General features: G+C 37.2%; 1 protein-coding gene across 1 annotated transcript in view; it reads left to right on the top strand.

The window, feature by feature from the left end:
• Window positions 1-24665, top strand: part of adamtsl3 (ADAMTS-like 3) — a 191692-nt gene that overhangs the window by 70055 nt on the left and 96972 nt on the right. The gene's annotated exons all lie outside the window — the stretch shown is intronic.

Here is a 24665-nt window from a genome sequence, read left to right as displayed (position 1 = left end):
ATCTTATTTATATGCAGCTTATTTAAAGCATATCCTATATGAAGATATACCTTCTTCATATTTTTAAATTGTAGATGGGGAATATGTAGTTAGCCTCAGTGCCAGGAGCTGACTTCTTGTAGCCCAGTATAACTAATAGGGTGCCTATCCATTACATGTAACCAAACATCTTAGAATTCACATTTAACCAACATACAGATCCAATGCAGGCAGTCCAAGTGTTCTTAAAAACCAAAGTGACGCCTCTGGGGACGGGACCCTCTAAACTGTATGGACCTCCCAAGTCATATTTGGGTGGGGTTCAGTGTTAGATACACATACACTCAGATATTATACTGACTGTCCTTCCATTCCATTGTCCACATAAAGCATGTTCTACTCAGGTGACTACACACACACACACACATACACATACACTCAGATATTATACTGACTGTCCTTCCATTCCATTGTCCACATAAAGCATGTTCTACTCAGGCGACTGTCCACATAAAGCATGTTCTACTCAGGTGACTACACACACATACACACACATACACATACACTCAGATATTATACTGACTGTCCTTCCATTCCATTGTCCACATAAAGCATGTTCTACTCAGGCGACTGTCCACATAAAGCATGTTCTACTCAGGTGACTACACACACACACACACACATATATTGAAATAGGTTGACAGATTTAACATTTTGCCACAAATAAGTTGTACATCAAATTTAATTTACCTCTCCAACCTTGGTGAGTGGGCCGAGCTCTGGACTAGTCTGATTCGGGTGGCTGACGGCTGTATGGGTGCACTTGCTCTCAGTGGTCAGCTGTAGAAGATCAAACAGAGACAAAGGACAATAAAGAGAAAGTCCTGGGAGCGTGACACTAGAGAGGACATTTGACATCTGAATAAAAAAAGAAACCATTCTAGTGTTGACAGAAAGACAGAGGAAAACCTTGCTTTAAAACTCACTGACAACTTTTCTGATATTAACAATCAAGTGCAAGATATTAATAAAAATCTATCTTTTGTGAGGACATACCTCTTCAGTATCATCAGTTGTGGAAGGGGGATTTGTGGTACAACACATCTTTGGAGACATTTCATCATCAAGGCCCTGTAAAAAGGAAAAAACAAACAAAAAATATTGTAGACCGTGGACTATGAAAACTACACTGATGAACACATTTGTGTTCACCGCGACTTCTACAGATTACCAGTTCCCACAACACAACTGGCTAAGATTTCCAAACTCCTTTTGTCAATGGAGAAAGGAAACCTTTCCAGCATGCAGGGGAAGTCACTGGATGAGATTGAAATTGAAGGTTTGTACAGAAATTAGCCCTTGTAGATATTATCTGAGTTTTAGTTTTTTCCTTTGAATGTTTGAATGCAGCTTATTTAAAGCATATCCTATATGAAGATATACCTTCTTCATATTTTTAAATTGTAGATGGAGAATTTGTGGTTAGCCTCAGTGCCTGGAGCTGACTTCATGTAGCCCAGTATAACTAATAGGGTGCCTATCCATTACATGTAACCAAACAACTTAGCATTCACATTAAACCAACATACAGATCCAATGCAGGCAGTCTTAAAAACCAAAGTGACGCCTCTGGGGACGGGACCCTCTAAACTGTATGGACCTCCCAAGTCATGTTTGGGTGGGGTTCAGTGTTAGATACACACACTCAGATATTATACTGACTGAAGCTTGAAAAAGCATGTTTAGACAATGTCCTTCCATTCCATTGTCCACATAAAGCATGTTCTACTCAGGTGACTACACACACACACACACACACATACACATATATATTGAAATAGGTTGGCAGATTTAACATTTTGCCACAAATAAGTTGTACATGAGATTTAATTTACCTCTCCAACCTTGGTGAGTGGGCTGAGCTCTGGACTAGTCTGATTCGGGTGGCTGACGGCTGTATGGGTGCACTTGCTCTCAGTGGTCAGCTGTAGAAGATCAAACAGAGACAAAGGACAATAAAGAGAAAGTCCTGGGAACGTGACACTAGAGAGGACATTTGACATCTGAATAAAAAAAAATAAACCATTCTAGTGTTGACAGAAAGACACAGGAAAACCTTGCTTTAAAACTCACTGACAACTTCTTTGATATTAACAATCAAGTGCAAGACATTAATAAAAATCTATCTTTTGTGAGGACATACCTCTTCAGTATCATCAGTTGTGGATGGGGGATTTGTGGTACAACACATCTTTGGAGACATTTCATCATCAAGGCCCTGTAAAAAAGAATAAACAACAAAAAAAGATCAATTATAATAAATATCTTGAAGACAAGATGTTCCCTGTGTAGCATTCAGTGAAAAGATATCATGGCTGTATTTCAGTGAGTGTTTTGTGGAAAACATGTAGTCTCTGAAACGGTTCTTTAGTCACTGAACAGGCCACATGACTACAGTCTGTAGACTATGAAAACTACACTGATGAATACAGCATTTGATTACTTTGTTGTTTATCTATTGTCAGCCAACTTCGTAGAATGATTGCACTTCTAGAATAATTGACTAAGCTTTTACATGGAGTGAGGTGTTAGTCCTTTTATAGTTCTTAGATTTGCTATGATTCTTTTAAATGACATCTTGTCATGAATTTTCGTCAGTGCTGTTGAATGGGTGCCTTTCCATTACATGTAACCAAACAACTTAGCATTCACATTAAACCAACATACAGATCCAATGCAGGCAGTCCAAGTGTTCTTAAAAACCAAAGTGATGCCTCTGGGGACGGGACCCTCTAAACTGTATGGACCTCCCAAGTCATGTTTGGGTGGGGTTCAGTGTTTGATACACATACACTCAGATATTATACTGACTGAAGCTTGAAAAAGCATGTTTAGACAATGTCCTTCCATTCCATTGTCCACATAAAGCATGTTCTACTCAGGCGACTACACACACACACACATACACTCAGATATTATACTGACTGTCCTTCCATTCCATTGTCCACATAAAGCATGTTCTACTCAGGCGACTACACACACACACACATACACTCAGATATTATACTGACTGTCCTTCCATTCCATTGTCCACATAAAGCATGTTCTACTCAGGCGCCTGTCCACATAAAGCATGTTCTACTCAGGCGCCTGTCCACATAAAGCATGTTCTACTCAGGTGACTACACACACACACACACACACACATACACTCAGATATTATACTGACTGTCCTTCCATTCCATTGTCCACATAAAGCATGTTCTACTCAGGCGACTGTCCACATAAAGCATGTTCTACTCAGGTGACTACACACACACACACACACACACACACATATATTGAAATAGGTTGGCATATTTAACATTTTGCCACAAATAAGTTGTACATCAAATTTAATTTACCTCTCCAACCTTGGTGAGTGGGCCGAGCTCTGGACTAGTCTGATTCGGGTGGCTGACGGCTGTATGGGTGCACTTGCTCTCAGTGGTCAGCTGTAGAAGATCAAACAGAGACAAAGGACAATAAAGAGAAAGTCCTGGGAGCGTGACACTAGAGAGGACATTTGACATCTGAATAAAAAAAGAAACCATTCTAGTGTTGACAGAAAGACAGAGGAAAACCTTGCTTTAAAACTCACTGACAACTTTTCTGATATTAACAATCAAGTGCAAGACATTAATAAAAATCTATCTTTTGTGAGGACATACCTCTTCAGTATCATCAGTTGTGGATGGGGGATTTGTGGTACAACACATCTTTGGAGACATTTCATCATCAAGGCCCTGTATAAAAAAAAATATATATATATATATTGTAGACCGTGGATTATGAAAACTACACTCTGATGAACACAGCATTTGATGACTTCATTGTTTTTGTTCTTACATTCTGTAATGGTCAGTATCATCTATGGTGTGCTGGTTAGGTGGTGCTAACAAAAGCTATAAAAATCATGTTCCACCTGAAGCTTGATGGAAAATGTACAGTGTTTTGGTATGTGAAATGTTCTATGGTTAAAGCATTTCTTATATGAGAACTAACAATTTCACAAAGTTAGTTAAATAAAGTCAAGAATATAAAAACACTGTTTTTAACTTTTTTTTTTTTTTAATAACACTCTACACACAGCATGTTTTGTATATTGATCATTGTGGTTGGTTATTATGGTACCAATTAATTTATCTTACAGGTTTAGTACACTAACAGAACATCATAAACACATTACATTTATTTAATGGCCTGAAAGTACTCATATTAATGATATCACAGCCTTCCTGTGTCACTGCAACTTCATATTTAAACAAAATAATGTTGGGCTACTAAGAAAATATTTAATTCTATAAAACAAACACAATGTCTGTAGTAAAAGTTAAGGCTTTAACTAGCTTCGCCCTGCTCATTAAGCCATGCGGTAGCCACAGCTCAACTTAACCTAGCTAGCTTTCATTTTAAAAACAAAACTACCAAATTTGACCTGCTCGCAATGTTACTTCTGTCCTCATCTCTACCTGATGTCCTCCACCTCTTTAGCCCGAGGCTTAATGAGCAGGACATGTTGATAGCCACTCAAGCTAGCTCAGCTAATATTGTGGTAAATATATAGCATTTTACAGTAATTGTAAGTTACAAGTTACAATTTCTTGCAAATAGGAAACACTTCATGCAAAAATGCAACTATATGTATAAATATAATTATTACCTGTATGTATTTAATCCAGTAAACCCAACGACGTCGAGCTGACACTTCCGAGGTGTGGTCCATTAGGTATTTAATTAGCGACAGCTGGGCCATGTGCTGTGGGCGGAGCTTCCCGTCGACTTCTGTTTGTTACCGCCCACGTGCGCAAACCAGCCAATCACAAGACGGCCCGCCAAAATGCACCGTGTGTATCAGAAATGTGTATGAAACTGCAATATAAAACCCAGCTGTGGGGTCGCTGTTCTATACACTGGCATACACTCAAAATCAGGTCAAGTGGTAAATAAGGACTTTCAAAGAAAAAGAGAATTTATGTTGTTCAGACACTAACAAATGCAGTTACACTCTTTGATTTATGAGGACCTTGGCATAGTCCCCGTATTACCCTTAGGTCCGGGGAGCCCAGGTGAAATGTCCGGCGTGTTGTCCGTGTAAACCACATATCCCAACACACACACACACACACACACACACACACACACACACACATTTTTAAATATATAAAGGCATTAACACAGTCTTGCTAACACTAACTGCATTTATAGTCATTTTACATTTGTATTAGCAAATGCATTTTTATACGTTTATGTATTTGCATTTTTTTATTATAATTTATTCATTCGTTCATGCATTCATTCATTTTGCACTGGAAAGTGCACTTTTTTTTCTTTTCTAGGCTTTGAAAAATATTTCTCATAATGAATTTTCCAAGCGGCAAGTTTGGGGTAGATGGAGGCTTAGTTCATTTTTCTCGCCAAATGATTCACGGCAGACTCATATTCATCTCATCTCGTTTACGTTTTTGCTCTCACTTCCAAAATTACATGAGGATTAATTAGCAGCATGGGAATTAGTATCACTAAACTCTTTCACAGCAGGCAGAGGAAGGGCCAAACACTGAGCAAATGTTTGGATCCGCGGGATTAATGATCGCTGGTGTGTTTAACTTGATGTACAATTGGTGTCTATGGATTTGAGAGTGCAACTTTTTGCAAAGATAAATGGATTTGTTTTAAGAGTTAGCTCATAAAATTGCTTTTATTTATGTATTCAGCTGTTTTTGCTTTTTCGCTGGTGTTTTATGGCATGTTTTTTCCTCATAGAAATTGGTTTTCAAACGACAAGTTCATGAGATCGCTTGGGGTGAAATAGATATTGACACAGTGCGCAGGTCACTTGGTCTATTTAGGACATTAAAACATGTGGTTCTGTGCTGTCCCTCTTATTTAACCCGTTTCACCACTTTCAAGTATAAATGGATCATTGACTAAAGTAATACTCATATTTTAGGAATTTCTATAAACACAGTGAAGCACCAGCTGTTTGTGCAATTTAGTAGTCTCACTCAGTTTAATATTACTGTGACTACCCTTCTGAAAAGACTAGCATTATGTTGTGTTTTGACTGGTCATACAGAAGTAAAATGGGTTTGTAGAGACAAAAATAAGAAGACAGGATATGATGGAAAGCCAAAGATGTGAGCAGTTGTATTTAGAGTGGTCTATGATTGCTCACAATATGCTGTAAATAATTTCATTTCTGCGCACAATTACAGTTGCAAAAATGCAACATTTTTCATCTCTCATTTGTATTAAGTCGAGCATTTCTCATTCCACTTGCTCTGCTGTCAATCCCACAATTCCCATTGCGAGCCTGCTGCTCAGCAATCCTCCTACAGCATATAGCAGTGGTTCCCATCTGGTCTTGCTTCAGGAAACATACGGTACCAAATGTTTTTTCTTACAAAACTGACCTTAAAATCAAACACTGGTAATCCATGCATGAGGCACTTCGCCAAAAACAGATGCAAAATGTAAATCGGAAACATTTTAACTTCCCTTATCCATTTTTATTTGATTTGCTGTAGTTTGTGATAAAGCTAATTAAATGTTGTTGTCTGCATTTAGCATTGTTTCTTTCTGTGGTCAGCAGCCAACCAGAAACAGATCTGTGGCTCATTTTCAAGTCATAACTGACCATTTGAGAACCACTGCAATAGGGAATGAATTATAAACGGCGTTCAGCTCGGCTCACTTCACTTTAGAACTTTACTTTTAATGTGTCAAACACTTGAACATGCTGATATATTCCATCTTTTGGATCCGAGTCCAAGCCGTGACTTTTTGTATTCCTCCTTTGAAACACTGAACTTGAAATCTGAATGTACGTGAATGAGCTCTATATTAGAGAGCAGATGAAGCTAGCACACATTTGCCAATGTAAATATTGAACCTGCAAGATGTTTTCCATTGGGTGCTTTCGAGCCAAGCAAGGAATCTCAAAGATGAGTTTAATAAGGTGCTTTCACTGAAGGGTAATGGTGATGGAAAGCATGCAATTTTATTCACCGGAACTAATCAGCTAGCGGTTTCATTTGTTTCACAATTTCCTACTATTTCTGTACATTATATAAGTATAATTGCTCGTCAGAGTTTGCTGACATATAATCAGCCATTGAATTGGTTATATGGTTAGTATGCGAAGCTAACCCAGCTACACACACACACACACACACGTTTTATGTACGAATGTTAAGGTAACATTCCATTTTATAATTTTGTAAACATAATGTAAACGTTACTTTTCAATGTTCTTTGAACATTTTGAAACAAGTAGTTACATTTAAAAAACGTTAGCTGAAATCATGGTGAATTGGAGAATCCAAATCGTTTCAGAAAAAAAAAAAAAACGTTTCATATACTGTATATATAAAGTTTTTCTGCTAATACGTTTAGAACATTATTAAAGATCACATATAACTTTGAATGAACATTCTCTTAAAGTTCAACTCTTTGCACCCCCCCATGGACGGTTCCAGTATTACATTTAATTCACTGATCCAACACTTTACAGTAACATAATTATCAAGAGAACCACGAAGATGGAAATGACTCCTGTGAACAAGTAAACACATGTCATATTCCTGCTCTCATCACTACTTCCGTGTGCAGCTGCTAGATTCAAACACTATTTCAACTCTTTCTTTGGGTTGTTTTCTTCAAAATTAGACTATTTTCACTTGTCTGTGGGCATCTATGGCCAAACGACATTGTAATGTGTCATATGTGCAGGTCAAAACATGCGATGCAGCCCAAAACTTTTATTACCCGTAGTTTCGATGATCTTTGTTAGCCGCTATTGTTGATGACATCATCACGTATTGCTTCCTACGTCATTAAATCTGACTATCTTAGCTCTCCATAGACATGTCGATCAAGCTTCTACACTATTCAGAGCTCAAGATCTCCCTATCCAAAGTTGAGGAGGCGAAGCACGATTTGAACATGGCGCCCTGCAGGACGTCCAGTTGAGGTAGGATTTGATGTCAGGCTAGTTGGAGAGTTTGGACAGTGTTTTTTTCTGAATCATTGGTTTGGAATTGGTTGGGACAATCTGTCTTTGCACAATGGCGAACACAAAAGGTATTTTTTTTGGTGTCGATTTTGGAGGATCTTGATCATCTGAGTGACTGAATCTTGCAGCGACGCTAGCTTTTACTGGAAGAACATTTGTTCATAACTTTGAGAGAACTTTCTGTGTTAGTTGGGAAACTTGCTTGCCAAGCAACAAGCTACTCATAATTTTAAGCAGTTAAAGACATCATGAAATGGAAATTCACCCTATTTGCATTTCATTTTTCAATTAATATGCAAACTGCACTGCTTCACTGACTTTTTTTTTTTTGTACAAATATAATTATGCAATGATATAATTCTTGCATTTCTCTGGGAAAAAGTGGTAAAATGTGGAGGGAATTGTTGATTTTTTGTTGTTGTTCATTTAGTTCAACTTGTTCATTGATTTAATTTCTTGAAATATAGTGGGGGTTTTTTTTACGTTTTTGGAGGTTGACACTATGAATTGTCATTGTATAGCAAGAGCTGTGAAAGGATTCTTCAGAAATTTCTCTACATGAAAGTAAATAACCGCAAATGGGGTTGGAACAACATGAGGGTGAATAAATATTGACAGTGAACTGTTCCTTTAAGCCTTATTTTAAATATCAGAATTGACTGCTGTGTGTGGTGTTCCTTTTCACTTCTAGTATGAATTAATAAGCATTTAAGTGACAGAAAAGGTTTTTTTATTACCTAGTATTACCTTATTCTACTACCTTGCTCAAGATGAGTGAAGTTGCAATCGGGTGAAACGTCATAACTCAAATGTGGTCTTGCAGATGTGCTTTTCAGCGATGGCTAGAACATTTAAGGTCAATGAACTGTGAAATTTTGCTTTGCCACAGCTTTATTTTTTATCTGCCATCTTGTGTTGGCACCAGCACAATGGCGCAAGATGTCTCGGTGCAATCTTCTGTATTAGAGAAGGGGTTGTGTTGGATCTGATGGAGCTCGTCTTGTGTTTTCTCATATGTGAGTGTGTGGTTGTAAGTGATATCCAAGAGGGAATGTCGGGAGGGAGAGAAGAATGAGGTTTTTCTTGTTTAGCTTTTTCATCACACTGATCTTGTCCATGATAAAGAGTTATTAGTTTGGAAGCCCTTCCAGCTTTGTTTAACCTTGCGTTGGATAGGAAGAAATCATTTAATCAAAACAGACCTCCCAGTCTGAATGGTTTGATGAGCATATTTGGAGCATTATCCAGATTCTTGCCGACTAAAAAGCAGAGAAGTTTTCACATTTTTTGCATTTCGTTACAGCAGGGGTCGGCTTTTTTGGCATCCAGTTTCATTTCAGGCTTGATTTGGCCCTATAATTGGTTTATATCTTTTTCACATTATGATGAATGCAAATTTCTGTGGTTTTTATGCCTCAGTGACATCTACAGGACAGTTAGCACCTGCTAATGCTAGCCGTCAACTCTGCAGGAATTTCACGTTGCATTTGAATTCTTTCCTTTAGGGAATGCGTCACAGCTGTCTTGGATCGCAAACGTTTGAGGCCAAATAAGTCAGAAGAATTCATCTAATCTGTAAATCTTGATTTCTCTGACCTCAATTCCCCTAGCTGTCATGGATCATGCTAATTAGCTTCATGGCGAGACTCAATCGGTTAGTCCGTTTGGAGAAGATATAAATTGCACCATTAGGACGTCTTATTATGCGCCGATCCTAATGAGAATTCCTGATTTTGCCTGGAGTGAGACTTGTGAAATCAAGAGGAGAAAAAGAAAACATTTAGATTTGCATTCGGCTTTACAGATCTTTTTCTGTCCTTTTTAAAATGAAATTGGTTATTGCAGCCTACAGTCAATACTTACAGTAAAGTTTAGTTTACTTGCTTATTGTTTGCTAAGACAGAGATTCCCTTACGAAAAAGAAGTATACTTCAAGTTCATTTTATGAAGTATACTTTAGTAATGTTCAAGTATATTTTTAATTAGCCTATACGTTATCGAGTAAGTATACTAATGTCAATATGTCCTAGTAGTAAACTTGTAAGTGTACTATTTTAATACTGCTTGGGACTAAATTGGCCCACTTTTAGTATATAAAAGTATATGTTTAAGTGTATAAGTGTATCAGTAGTAAACTTTAAGTGCACAACTAGTTCATAATTATGTTTCTCATTTGTACTGCAAGTGAACTTATAGGTATACTACAGTAGTAGTTTACTATTTTAATACTTACAGCAACTTTGAAGTATATTCTCAGTAAACTACTAGTTTAGTAGTTTTATAATACAAGTTTTCTTTAAGTGAACTTAACATTATACTTATAGTTTACTATTTATATATAATTTTTGCACTTGCAGTAGGCCTATACTACTATGTTCAAATGTTATTTTTTTGTACTTGAAAAATGCCTTTAACTGTGCTTTAATTTTAAAAACATTTTATTAGCTTCATGCATCCTTTTTTATCAACACTTGAATGTTAGTAAGTTTCATAAATAAAGACAACATTTTAAACAAAAAAGATGAGAAAATCTCATTTTTGTCAAAGACTACGCCTTGATCAGATGCAGAACGATGATCAAAACACAGATGGAGTAGATCGAGTCCAACACCCCCAAAGCTTCACAGTCGTTTTCTCTTCATGGGTTACGCTTCATTTCATTTGGAAACATTAAGCAGTTTTGATTTACAAGCTGTTTAATGTTTGATGATCACATTATTTTACATTTGAGTGAGCAATCTTCTATCACTTGTTTCAGCTTCTTCTTCCCCTGTGTTTTGATCCGGAGATTCTGTAGTTGAAAATGATAGCGCCCCCTACCGTATAACAGCGAAAACATGGATAGCTGGAAAATTCAGTCAATGGCGGGGAAAGAGTAAAGTAGAATTAAAGTACACTCACCTAAAGGATTATTAGGAACACCTGTTCAATTTCTCATTAATGCAATTATCTAATCAACCAATCACATGGCAGTTGCTTCAATGCATTTAGGGGTGTGGTCCTGGTCAAGACAATCTCCTGAACTCCAAACTGAATGTCAGAATGGGAAAGAAAGGTGATTTAAGCAATTTTGATCGTGGCATGGTTGTTGGTGCCAGACGGACCGGTCTGAGTATTTCACAATCTGCTCAGTTACTGGGATTTTCACGCACAACCATAGGGTTTACAAAGAATGGTGTGAAAAGGGAAAAACATCCAGTATGCGGCAGTCCTGTGGGCGAAAATGCCTTGTTGCTGCTAGAGGTCAGAGGAGAATGGGCCGACTGATTCAAGCTGATAGAAGAACAACTTTGACTGAAATAACCACTCGTTACAACCGAGGTATGCAGCAAAGCATTTGTGAAGCCACAACACGCACAACCTTGAGGCGGATGGGCTACAACAGCAGAAGACCCCACCGGGTACCACTCATCTCCACTACAAATAGGAAAAAGAGGCTACAATTTGCACAAGCTCACCAAAATTGGACAGTTGAAGACTGGAAAAATGTTGCCTGGTCTGATGAGTCATTCAGATGGTAGAGTCAGAATTTGGCGCAAACAGAATGAGAACATGGATCCATCATGCCTTGTTACCACTGTGCAGGCTGGTGGTGGTGGTGTAATGGTGTGGGGGATGTTTTCTTGGCACACTTTAGGCCCCTTAGTGCCAATTGGGCATCGTTTAAATGCCACGGCCTACCTGAGCATTGTTTCTGACCATGTCCATCCCTTTATGACCACCATGTACCCATCCTCTGATGGCTACTTCCAGCAGGATAATGCACCATATCACAAAGCTCGAATCATTTCAAATTGGTTTCTTGAACATGACAATGAGTTCACTGTACTAAAATGGCCCCCACAGTCACCAGATCTCAACCCAATAGAGCATCTTTGGGATGTGGTGGAACGGGAGCTTCGTGCCCTGGATGTGCATCCCACAAATCTCCATCAACTGCAAGATGCTATCCTATCAATATGGGCCAACATTTCTAAAGAATGCTTTCAGCACCTTGTTGAATCAATGCCACGTAGAATTAAGGCAGTTCTGAAGGCGAAAGGGGGTCAAACACAGTATTAGTATGGTGTTCCTAATAATCCTTTAGGTGAGTGTAAATTCCTATGTGCACTACCAGTGGACTAGCCTACACAAATTCAGATATGCAGAATTAGAAAGATATCTGTTTTATATCAATATTTTAATCAATATTTTCAAACAATGTAAGTTTCATAAGACTGTATAGAAAAAACTTTGTAAAAAAAAGTATTTAATAGGCTACTCGATCAAAAGAGTTAACACAACTACAAGCCAAGTATACTTTGAATAATTAAACGTTTAAGTATATCTCGATCAAAAGATTGAGTACAAGTATAGGCCAAATATACTTGGACTTTTCTCTCAGTATAAGTCAAGTACACTTAAGTGTAAGTAAGTATATTTCTGAGAAGTACATAAAGTGTATTTTTGAGAAGTATATAAAATGTAGACTGAAAGTATGCTTTCTTCTTTTTAGTTGAAAAGAAGTATACTAATAGAACACTTGAATAAACGTATTTTTCGTAAGGGTTACCAAACTTATTGTGCTCTAATATTCACAAGCAGTATAGTCACGGTTTTATTATTTGTGTTTCATTATGTTCAAAATTGATTTCAGTATGTTATACTGTAAATTCCAACATTTGTTTCGTCAGCCAAATGCATTTGACCTCAAATATTTAGGTCACCTCATTAAGTACCTCTGAGATTTTATGTTAATAGTTGAATAATTTAACAACACATTTGCATGTTAACAGTTATCTGTTGTTGGTATATATACATATATAAAGTGTTTAACTTTGGTTTTCAAATTGCATATTTAAATTTCACTTTTTTAATCAACTCACAACCCCCAGTTTGGAAATCCTATTACTGTCCACATCAACACCACTATTACTGTTGATTTAAACCTCTTGCACTATATTTAACTGTTTGGCATACATTTTCCGGCACTGTTTTTGCTATGTGCATGAATGATTACTCAAATCATATGGCTTGTTGAGGTGTGCTATTATTTTCTTTGTGAATACACTTGCAGTTTTTGCCTGGCTGGTGGAAAAATCACACATATTTACACAGGAATATCATAGAGACTTGAGGGTGGGCTCTTTTGATTTAACCACCTAGATACAACCCAGAACACCCTGGCAACCGCATACCATCATGCTAACAACTTCTCAGAACACCTTCATAACTACATAGAAATGATCTGGAAACCACCCAGAACACACTAACGTTGTGGCCGTGAGTTTAACACAGGCATGCACAGGCAAGATTGAAAATCTTGTATTATTTACAATTAAGCATTAGGCAGATGGTTTTATCCAAAGAGACCTACATTGAATTTAGTACATTTTCTCAGTTCATGCATTTCCTAGAAATCAAACCCATGATCTTGGCACCATACTCTGCTGTTTGAGCTACAGTGGATTGTTCTTTTGGGATTGACACAACTGATTGGACAGTGTTTACCATTAAATGTATTTTATAGGTGTAAAGAGTGCCTGACTCTCTAATAATGTTACATATGAAGTATGTTATGGTTTGCTGTACTACGGATTGCAGCTGTCTAGGCGTAGGCCCAATTCCATATTAATCAGTCAATTAATATTAAGAGAGCTGAGGTGAGCTAATTTAAGGTCCTGTTGATAGCATGTGCTCTCCTAGGCACTGACATGAATTAATGTGCCAGGTCTTCGATGAAGAGTCCTATTTTGTGGTTTTGCTCTCACCTTAATGAAAACATGAGACGCCCTTCGCCAAACCAAAACTATGTCTCGTATGTGCTGTTTGGTCCAAAGCCCTCAACTAAAGAACGTACTACTGTAGCAGATAATGTTCTTCTTGCATGTGTGAAATGCTAAAAAAAAAAAGGGTAATTTTGTTTCTTCTAATGTGTATAAAGATCATTATTAATGTAAGCATGAGCAGATATAAAAAAAAAATTTAAAAAAAATGATTTAATTTCCAGTCCAAAATTGAGAACATTGATAAGAGCTGGGAGAGCAGCAATAACCCCCCTTAGGGTAAACAGAACAGAACCAACATGAATGTATTGCAGATATCAATAATTAATAAAGATTTTAATGTACAACATAATTCGAAAATGTATTCTGATTCAAAAGGCAATCAGAATGCAAAATCCTGACTGGACGAGAGGAGGAGCTGGGGATGGAGGAGGGTAATTAGCTCCTGAGAAACATGATAGCTGTTGATACTGAAGGAGCTTATACTGTATATGGATGCTGTGATAGGCATCGTATTCCTATAGGTAGACGTGGATCAGCTGATGCGAGCTTGACTAACGTGACCTTCCAGAACTGACGCTACGCTTGATTTGTGTTTCACTGCTCAAAGAAACATTGTAAAATTGTAATGCAGCATCTTTCAACTGGAAAGATGATACCATAATGCATTGCATTGATGAAATAAAATGGAGTTAATAATGTAATACAATTTATATAATAATAGGGCCCTTTAATCACAAAATGAACATAAACAGCAAAACAAAAGTAAAGCAGCATCCTCTTACGGAAGACTGCCGCCTAAACAAAACATTAACATAAATATCCCAGACCTGGCCCTTTCTCGTCCTCCACTCGTCTTCAAACTCTATTCAAATTCGTGTCGAGTCTCCCATGCGTTTCATGTGTTGATTTGTGGTTTAGTTGTTGCTTATGTAGAGTGTTCCAAATCAGTCACTTAAGAGGTTCTCTTTCAATTAAATGCCTGTGTTGGCTAGGCAGCTCACTAAGTTTTGAAGAGGCATGAAGTCCTGGGAGTTTTTTTTTTATTTTTATCTCTAGCATTGTTTCTTTCTCCATCACTCTGCTTGTCCGTCATCCTGTCTGTCTCTGTTTCTATCGCTATGAGACTGTGTAGTACCTCTACAGTCTCATAGCGATGCTGAGAATAGACCGCCAGAGACATGCGGCGCACAGGAGAACAGGATCAGCGTGTCTGGTTTTTCTCATTTCAAGCATCTTGTAATCACGAGAAGAAAAAGCTGCAGACACCTTATCATTTTATCTTCACTCGTCAACAATACATCTGGAGCCAATGCTTTTAACCGTGAATTGAATGTTCAAAATAACTGCATTTATTTCAAATACAAATATTTTGTAGCATTTTGATTGGTCACTGTTAATCAATTTAATTAGTCCTTGCTGAATTAAAGTATTAATTTCTTTACAAAGTAAAAATGTACTGACCCCAAACTTCTGAATTGTAGTGTGTGCAATATATATTTCAGCTGTGCTTGTCACAGTGCGTTCTGTGCATAAAAGATAAATCCAAAACGGCATTTTAATTTGGTTAAATAAGGCCTTATAAGGTCTTATAAGGCAGCATAATGTTAGAGCGCTCACAAGGTTTTGGAAGAGAGTTATCAAAACAGAAAAATATTTAAGCAAATCAACTAGTTACGTAACATAAAAACCTACACAGTTCTGGAAGACCAATTAAGTTGTGAATATCAAACACTGTGCGTTGCATGAGGAAAATTTCACGCTTTTGCTCAACACTTCTAAACATTTGGCTTTAATTTGTGTCCCGTGCAGAAGATCAGACAGTGGCTGATTATGTTGAGAGTTCTGGGGCCGTACATGCGTCGGCCATATGGCTCACTTCCCTGACAACTTTGATCTTCACATCACTAGCAGAACGCAATTGTGTTTGTCACAGCTTGTTAGAGTAACTAGCCTCTTGGATGAAATTGCAAGCAAACGTCTGAAAAAGAGAGTCAAACAAGTGGAAAGACATTTTAGCAGGGTGACTTGGATGAGTGTGTGTTTTGCAACTCTTTGAGTGACATCATTCCCAAAGATAAAGATTGTGATAACAGAGGATTTGATCCACATTTAGCAATTGGTTTGCTTGAAAACGTTCCATGTTTTGTTAGCACTCTCATTCCTTAAATTATCCAAAACGAAAATCTGTGATTTACTGATTTGTCTGGTCCTCACATGAAGTTTTCACAAGGCTTCAGAAGACTCTATGGTGCATGTGTAAAATGGACCATTTTTATGGTACTTTTATAATAAAATTTTTGTCAATTTAAAAATGTTGTCACTATCTGCTTTCTTTGCATAAAAAAAGAGCTGCTTTGACCTCCTTTTAGAGTTTGTCACACTGAGCTTAACCCAGGGATATTTTTTAAACCCTGGGTTAATCTCACTTTTAAAGCAACATTTCATGTTTGTAGTAATTTCAGTAACACTGATTGGACAAATAAAGCTTGATGTCATTGACCTCATAAATATGCAAATAAGAACATTACCTCAGGGTTTAAAAAATAAAGTGCTGGAGTGATGATGAAAAAAAAAAAACCTCACCAAAAAAATGATGATTCTTACACGTTTTGTTCATCAAGATAATCTTCACAAATTAACACAGCTTCCATGAATTTTGAAACCTAAATACAATGGCCAGAAAAAAACGAGCTACACCACGGTTGCATGACTTTTAACGTCACCAACACTAAATCTTTATTTAAAATCTACAAATGGGAAAGTTTGAGTTATAATAGTATGCAAGAGCTTGAGTATAAAGACAACAAGGCTGTAAAAGCCGACTAGTGAGTAGGTGAGTTTACTCTTCGACATGATGTTTACCCATAAGCGCCTTTTTCAAGACACGTGAAAGCTTAAAAAAAATCACAAGAGTAGAATAAAAATGTAGAATAAAACATGAAATTGTCTTGAGCTTGTGTTAAAGGTGCAGCTAATAGTTAAAATTCAAAATACTGGAGAGAGTTTTTACCCCGCCCCCCTCCTCCTCCTCAGACTCGACACTCATGCGGGTTGTCAGATTGAGGACATGAAACGAGAACGAGCGACATTGACAATGGAAGGCGACGAGCCTTATGCTGTACAGTACATTTATCTGCGTTTTTCTATACCGGTACTTCTAGTCAAAAAGCTATTTAGTTGAATGCTGAGGCCTTTTAGGTCGGGTATAATCTGCGATCTCTGACCCAGTTCATTTGCTGGCTTCCATGGCTGCAATACGCTGTGTTTTCTGCCGACTGGCCACACAGGGTGTCGAAATACTATTGGGTAATAAATTGGCAGTGGGCGGGATCACAGAGACCAAAACAAAAACAAATTTCCGATATGGAATGACATTTCAAAGTAGAATAACTGTCTGTAGAATTGTTTTTCAGAGAAACGAGAATGTGAACTTAGCATGTTTCCTAAATATCTGCAAACGGTATGACATATGACTTATGGGGCCCTATCTTACACCCGGCGCAATGCAGCGTCAAGCGCGAAGCAAGTGTTTTTTGCTAGTTTCAGTCCGACGCAGTTATTCTTTTCACGTCCTGCGCCACGATGTTTAAATAGCAAATGCATTTGCGCCCATTTGTGCGCTGATGGGCGTGCTGGTCTGAAAACGAGGTGTGTTCTGGCGCGTTGTTGGCGCGTTGCTATTTTGAGGCAACAGAAATAGACTGCGCCCTTGACCAACAAAAACCTGGTCCAAAAACATATTTTTTTAATTGAATGAGCGTGTTAGTAATGTGCGCATATAGGCGGGTCCACAACGCGCGTACACTCTGCTTATTAAACACACAGGGACGTACAGCAGCACACAAACATGCCAAATATTTAAAATGAAAGGATTACAATGTAAAAGATTATTATTGTGTACATAAAGATATGGTGGAATCCGGCTTGTCCCGTAGATGGTCTGTTTGCGCGCTTTAACCTCGCACACGAGCAGATCCGTTTGCACTCTGGAGACGCGTCGGTCTGTCCACTATCAAATTCCGTCATGTAAATAGCGAATCTGCCATGGCGCAAGCGCAACTGGCATTTAAAGGGAATGGGAGATGAGACTCTGATTGGTTTAACGCACGTAAATCCCAAAACACACCCATTACTCATTATGAGAATAGGGACAACCCTTTTAGACCATGCGCCTGGCGCGCCGACCATTTTTCCCGTCGTTAAACTAGCAAAAGTGGATTCGGACACGGCCTAAGTGAACTTGCGCTTTAGACCATGCGCTTAGATTGTTAAAATAGGGCCCATGGTATTTTTATGCTTTACTACTTTAAAAAAAATTACATACAGCACCTTTTAACCACAGACCTTATTTCAAGCATTTGCAATTAACCAAAAACTTCATTGTTCAGACTTCAGGACGATGGAACCAGAAGTTCAAAAATGCTTGTTTCTGGGTTTTTGGACTCCTGCAGCACTCTATGCATAACTAAGATAATAACTTTCCAAGTGTGAAGTATGAACAGTTTGAAACATTGAACAAGATAACCCTGGTCTCAACTGGTCACTGCTTTCATCTGTTTGTTTGGAGAAATTCTGCTTAAATCAGCTCAAATCAGGGTGGGAGACCAGCTAGACTAATATAAATCAGCTAAAACCAGCACAATAGCTGAGGCTGGTTTAAGCTGTCCTCTTTTTAAGCTTGGCGAGTTAACAGTTGCAAGTGTGAAAAGCCCTTTTGTGTCCCACGATTTTTTAATGACATGTGGGTGATTAGATAATGACAGATTTTTAATTTTTGGGTCAACAATTCCTTTAAACTCTCCTCAAACCTCTCCTACCCTTTTCCCCCCTCAACACACACAGTTTGTGTTCGGCAGCCAGCTCACCCAGATGTTAAAGTGTTGTTTAGCCGCGTCGCTGAACGCTGCTGCTTTCCATCCAACGTTTGACGAGAATCTCATGGACCTGTTGATCCATCCGTCGCCCCCACACGCACACACATCTGGAGCTTGGAGAGATATGATTGATGAGAGAATTCCACTGGTGGTCTGTGGGAGACTCGGAGGAGGTTATGTCCCACTGGAGAGTTTCTAGCCGAAGGGATGCTTATCACCTTCTCACACCCACTCACTGTCTGACCAGGCCAGCCACTGTGTGCATGAGTGTGTATGTGTGTGTCTGTTGGTATATAGGAAGTTTATGATTATGCATTTGTGATATCCAAAGCGACATTGGTCAGAAACATGCTTTACGCAAGTACGCAGGCACAAATGCTTTGCTAACACTTTGCAAGCAGGATCCCTTTGAACATACTTAATGTGCACAGTTGTTTTTATCTGGTGGTAATAAGGCCCCGTTTACACGTAAAATTAACATGGTTATTTTGAAAAACGGAGACATTTCCCTTGGGTTGTGCCCCTCGTTTACACGCAAACGGAGAATTCGCCTCTGAAAAGGATTCTTTCTAAAAACTCCGGCCAGAGTGGAGATTTTGGGAAAACTCTGTTTGCACGTTTGCATGTAAACTGAGAAAAACAGAGTTTTAGGCAGTCGACGTCACAGTATGCGACAGAACTTGCTCTGCGTCAAAGTTTCGACCTATATTTTCGGGATTCTCTATTTTCGGCTTGAGCTTCTCGTTACACTGCCACCTACAGGTTTGGCATGCTCTTGACGGCATATACACGGGTTTGTGTAAACAAACACTTTTCTGAAAACGGAGAGGGTGAAATGTCAGTTTATGAAAATAACCGGCCACGTGTAAACGTAGCCTAAACCTCTGTACTTAAAGGGCCGATATACTTATTACATTTACATTTTGCATTTATTCCATTAGCATTCCCATTCAGCAGCTCTGAAAGTATTTTTAGTATTAGTGTTATTTTAGTATTTTTATTTATTTATAGTTTTATAGTATTTATTAATATTTTAAATGAGCTTTTATATTATATTTTCAGTTTTCATTTCAATTTTAGTTTAAGTATTTTTTTCAAAAGTAATTTTATTGTGCTTTTGTCATTTTTATTTGTATTATTCCTATTACATTTATGTTTCTATAGCTTTAATTTATTTTAATTTCAGTTTTAATTTTAGTACAACGTTTAAGTTAATTGCAATAGCACATTTTTGTTTATGTTTAAGTTTTCCATCTAATATTTATTTAATATTTATTTTAGTATTTAATAATAACAACACTGATGCCATCTTTGCTCATGGATATAGTTTCAAATATTTTTTTGGTTTGCGCAAACATTAATTGAGCAAGAAATAAATGCGATGCAACTGATCACTCTTTAATATCATTTCTATTTCACAGAGTTAAGGGCTTTCCTAAAAATGAAAAATCTATTTTAATATATTGAAACTTTAGCACTCTACATGTTGCTTGCAAAGAAGGAATGTTTTTATTATAATTTGTGGTACCTTTGTATGCTGAGAACACATACTTTCACTTCATTATGAATTGTGGTCTGATACATCATTTGTAATGCATGAACATGTACAAAATCGAGTTTGTAGTGCCAGAAGCATTGGTATAGCCTACTTGTGCAAATTTCAGGATATGCAGTGCTGCAAACCCACGACCATGCTAATGCTAGTGATGCTATTCCACAAGTTGTACTAGCAACAGAGTCTGGGCCAAATTCTAACTCACAACTAATTAATCTTAAAGAGTTGTGGGTGACTTCTGGGGTAAAGGTGGTTGCAGTTTGGCTCTTTTCGGACTGATATCTGGGGATTCTGGCACTGTTTTAGGCATGTGATGGCTGGTTTCTGGGGAGGTGGAATAAGTTGTGGGTGAGTTTTGGTCTGCTCTTGGCATTGAACTGGTTTACTTTTGGCTAGCACCTTTTGGGCCAGTCTTGGACCATAATTCGTAGTGGTACTGAACTGTATGTAGGCCAAACTCACAGCTGAAATTTAAGCAGATTCGGCCAAGAATCAATTTGCTATTTGGAAAAAAAACATCTTACCCAATCAAATTGGCAGCTTACTGCAAACCATCTCCCCTTTTTGAGCAGTATGTTTGTATATTTTAGGGAAATGTGTGGTAATGATAGACAGTCAGGATAAGCTACTGTTAGCAAGTGTTTGCATTTTGCCATATTTGTCCTGTACATTTGTGTGATTTGTTTTGGCAGAACAAATTGAGGAAAACTGAAACTAATTTTTTTCTCTCTCACTCAACAGTATGCTTTAGACAAAAACATGGTTCTATTCATCAAAATAGATTTATGTTTGCACTAAAAATGTTTACTGTTGGAAGACGACTGATGAAGATAGACAAGTTATACTGCCCTTGATCAAGTCATGTGGTAATGATTGTATTTACAAGATAAGCACACGTGGGGGAACTCAGGAATGTTTTTGAGCCCCTTTCCAAGTTGGAGGCTAGTTTAAGAATGGAGGAAACTAACTGCTATTGTACTCATATTTCTCAAATAGCTATGCTAAAATAGAATAGCGATAAAGCTTATCATAAAATACTTGATACAATCTTAAACTAAATTTATTTTTAAATAGAGCTACAGTTAGGAATGATATTATTTCTTAAAGACCATGCATCCAAAATGTAAAATTCATTATACCATAATAGCCTAAGAGTTAGCCTAATACAACATCCTTCTCCAGTGATGTTCTTTTTGATATTTGTCCTGTTATCATGTCAGTGATCACCCAAAATGTATTATATTTAACATTTATTTATTTATTATTTAAAAAAAAAAAATTGTTGGTGCTAAATTCAGGATTTAATTGTACTTATTTAATTGGGTGAAAGCTTTGCACCATAAACCTCTGGCTAACTTTTTCAAACTAATGTTGCAGTATTGGCTGAAAAACATCCACTACAGGGTATTTTGGTCCTTGGCATAAACTGATCCATTAAACTGATTATAGTAATTCATCTAGAGACTATTCAGTTACACAAACCGTGATTTGTTGCGTCTTTGTTTGAAAGTACTCTTGGAGGAGAGAGCGTAAGTGACAAACAAACATGATCTATCTAACAAGCTTATTATTTGTTACAACTAAGATCTTTCCCAAGGAACAGTCTTGGCAATCGAAACGGTTTACCTAAACTGACAAGTATAGTGGAGTTATATGAGGTCACTCAATATTCTGGAGCGCTCTTGTCCAAAATATACTTTCAGCTCACTCAGTTCTGATTGTTGACAAATCAAGAGAGACATGGGAATATGAATTGAAAATCGCTATGGACCAAATGCTTTTTTTCCCCAGAACAATGCAGTGACACTGTTGGCTCTGATAAAAAAAAAACTTGGTGATTTACTTGCTGTCTGGCTACTGCGATCTAGCAAGGATTTGAAACACAGCCATTATTTGAATCAAGTCTAGATTCAAACTCTCTAACTGGATTAAATACTAACCATGTTACACTCCATAAAAGCTGCATAGTTATTATCCAGAAGTGAAGTATTTCAGATGTGGCTTTAGAAGAAACTACATTCTTGCATTCTACAATTGGGTGCAATAAAGTAAAAAATGTTGGCAATAGGTTAGAAGTACAGTGGCCAAAATATTGGACACTCCATTTCCAGTGGACTCAGAGCGTTGTCTCTTAGGAAATTGCACTGATTTTAATCTCAGATGCAACCACAAAATAAAATATACAAACATTGCCTTCACTGTTGCTAGGAAATGCATCGCACTGACCTGGAAGTTGAATTCCCAAAATGTATCCTCCTTGTAAAAATACACTGGGTTAAGAAAACCTGCATTTGGAATATATCAAAATGAACAAGTTTAAAAAATGTGAGATGTGCTTGACCAATGAAAAAATATGTTGGGGTGTCATGAGTGGTTGCCAGGGGGTTGCTATGTTGTTGTTCTGGATGGTTGTCATGTCCTGGTCTTTAGATGTTGCTCTGCTCCTTCTTTCACTGTATAGGTTTCTCATAATTTATGTCCATAGAAAAAACAGTGCTGAACACGTTATGTATTTAGTATTTCTGGTTGGGGAATTTAACAAATTCCTCTCTTCTCCAAGTTTTAAACTTGGTGCAACACTTAATATGAGATATAAATACTTTATCAATCTTTTTATCAAGTTATATTTTTTTGTAATGTGGTTTAGTGTATATTGAGGTCCAATTAGGCTCTATGTACTTGTGCTCAAAAGCACTAAATTGTCATAATGATCAGGAAACTCAAGCTACGCATTTAGATTCTGTTTATTTAGCAATTTCCACTTCATTAAAACAATACAGAACAATACATAAACAACTGAATGATTGCAGGCAGGTGTTGGACACAGGGAATAATATGGAGAAAGAAGAAAAATTCCCACACACTGCTTTAGCTCTCAGTAAATCCAATATATATTTTTAAATGATTCGGCCTTGCAAACTTTGTTAGACCATTTTTTCACTTCATTAAACAAACACCAAAATGGGGTTCATTTTCAGGTGTTTAATTCTGTTTAATGTGCTGTTTAATTCAATAATGACATACATTTGGCATTGCTGAAGGTGTGTAGTGCATCTGAATTCTAAGACTGAATATTAGTCAATATGAAATCATAAAGTAAACAAAGACTGTTTGACTGTGTGCTAGTTCAGAAATCTGTGAGTAACCTGAGAGAGGTGTTTGGTTTTCCTCTTTAGCCAGTATTGTGAAATGACTCCTCTGTAGACGTCGGAGAGCTCAGTCATGAGATGCAGTAGAGACTCTGAACAGCACGTCTGCCAGTGGAGTCTGCCATCTTTTGCTCTTATTTTCTTTGAGTTTTTTTAATGTGCTCAGGAGTGCCCAATAAATGACACACCAGAGAACCCAGTAAACATTGTGGGTTTTCTGAGTCACACATTTGTTGCGTGGTCCCGCTGTCATTGATTTAGTCTTGTTCCTTCTGGCTTCGAGCATCTTGCCATACCATTGGACAGACCTTCATGCTGTAAAAATTAACGGTAACACTTTATTTTGATGGTCCCCTTTAGACGTTCTGTTGACTGTAAGTAACTTTGCACTTACAGTACATGTCAACTAACTCTCATGGACTATCTGCTTAATCTCTGCTAATACTTTATTTTGATGCTCCACAACAGACTTTCTACTGACTATAAGTAACTTTGCAAGTACACGTCAACTTTTTAGACTACTCTAATGAGAGTTAGTTGAAATGTAGGTGCAACTTTATGTATAGTCAACAGAACGTCTAAAGGGGACAATCAAAATAAAGTGTAACTAAATAAATTTTCTTAGGATTTTCTTGTTCTTACCCCACGATATGTCTTATTTTAGTATTATTTATATGCTATTATAGTATTAAATTTTTCCAGTTTTCATTTTAATTTTTGTTTAAGTTTTAGTAATTTATTTTAGTTCTGTGTGCAGTAGCTTTAATTTATTTTTATTTCAGTTGTCATTTTAGTCATTTTAGTACTTTAAATTATTTCAGTTAGTTGCTAAGGCAGCATTTCTGATTTGATGTTTTCCATGTAATATTTAGGCTATATTTTATTTTATTTTTTAGCTTACCTTTATTTCAATTACCAACAACTATTTGTAATTATTTAGTTTTAGTTAACAATATCATCACTGATTAGGCAGATTTTAGGCTGAATTTTTAACACTATTAGTGATTTCTAAAGGATCATGTGACACTGAAGACTGGAGTCATGATGCTGAAATTTCAGCTTTACTTCACAGGAATAAATTACATTTTAAAATATATTCAATTAGACACAGTTAAACAGTTGTTTTATTTGATTTGATATCTTAAATATGTTACAAATTACTGTTTTTATATAAATGCAGCCTTGTTGAGCAGAAAATACTTCTTTCAAAAACAAAAAATCTTAATTATTCCAACTTTTGACCAGTAGCCTATAGTTCATCTATCTATCTATCTATCTATCCAT

Source organism: Leuciscus leuciscus, assembly GCF_965113295.1.
Source record: "Leuciscus leuciscus genome assembly, chromosome: 2".
In the NCBI taxonomy this organism is placed as follows: domain Eukaryota; kingdom Metazoa; phylum Chordata; class Actinopteri; order Cypriniformes; family Leuciscidae; genus Leuciscus; species Leuciscus leuciscus.
This window is presented reverse-complemented; position numbering and strand designations above follow the sequence as displayed.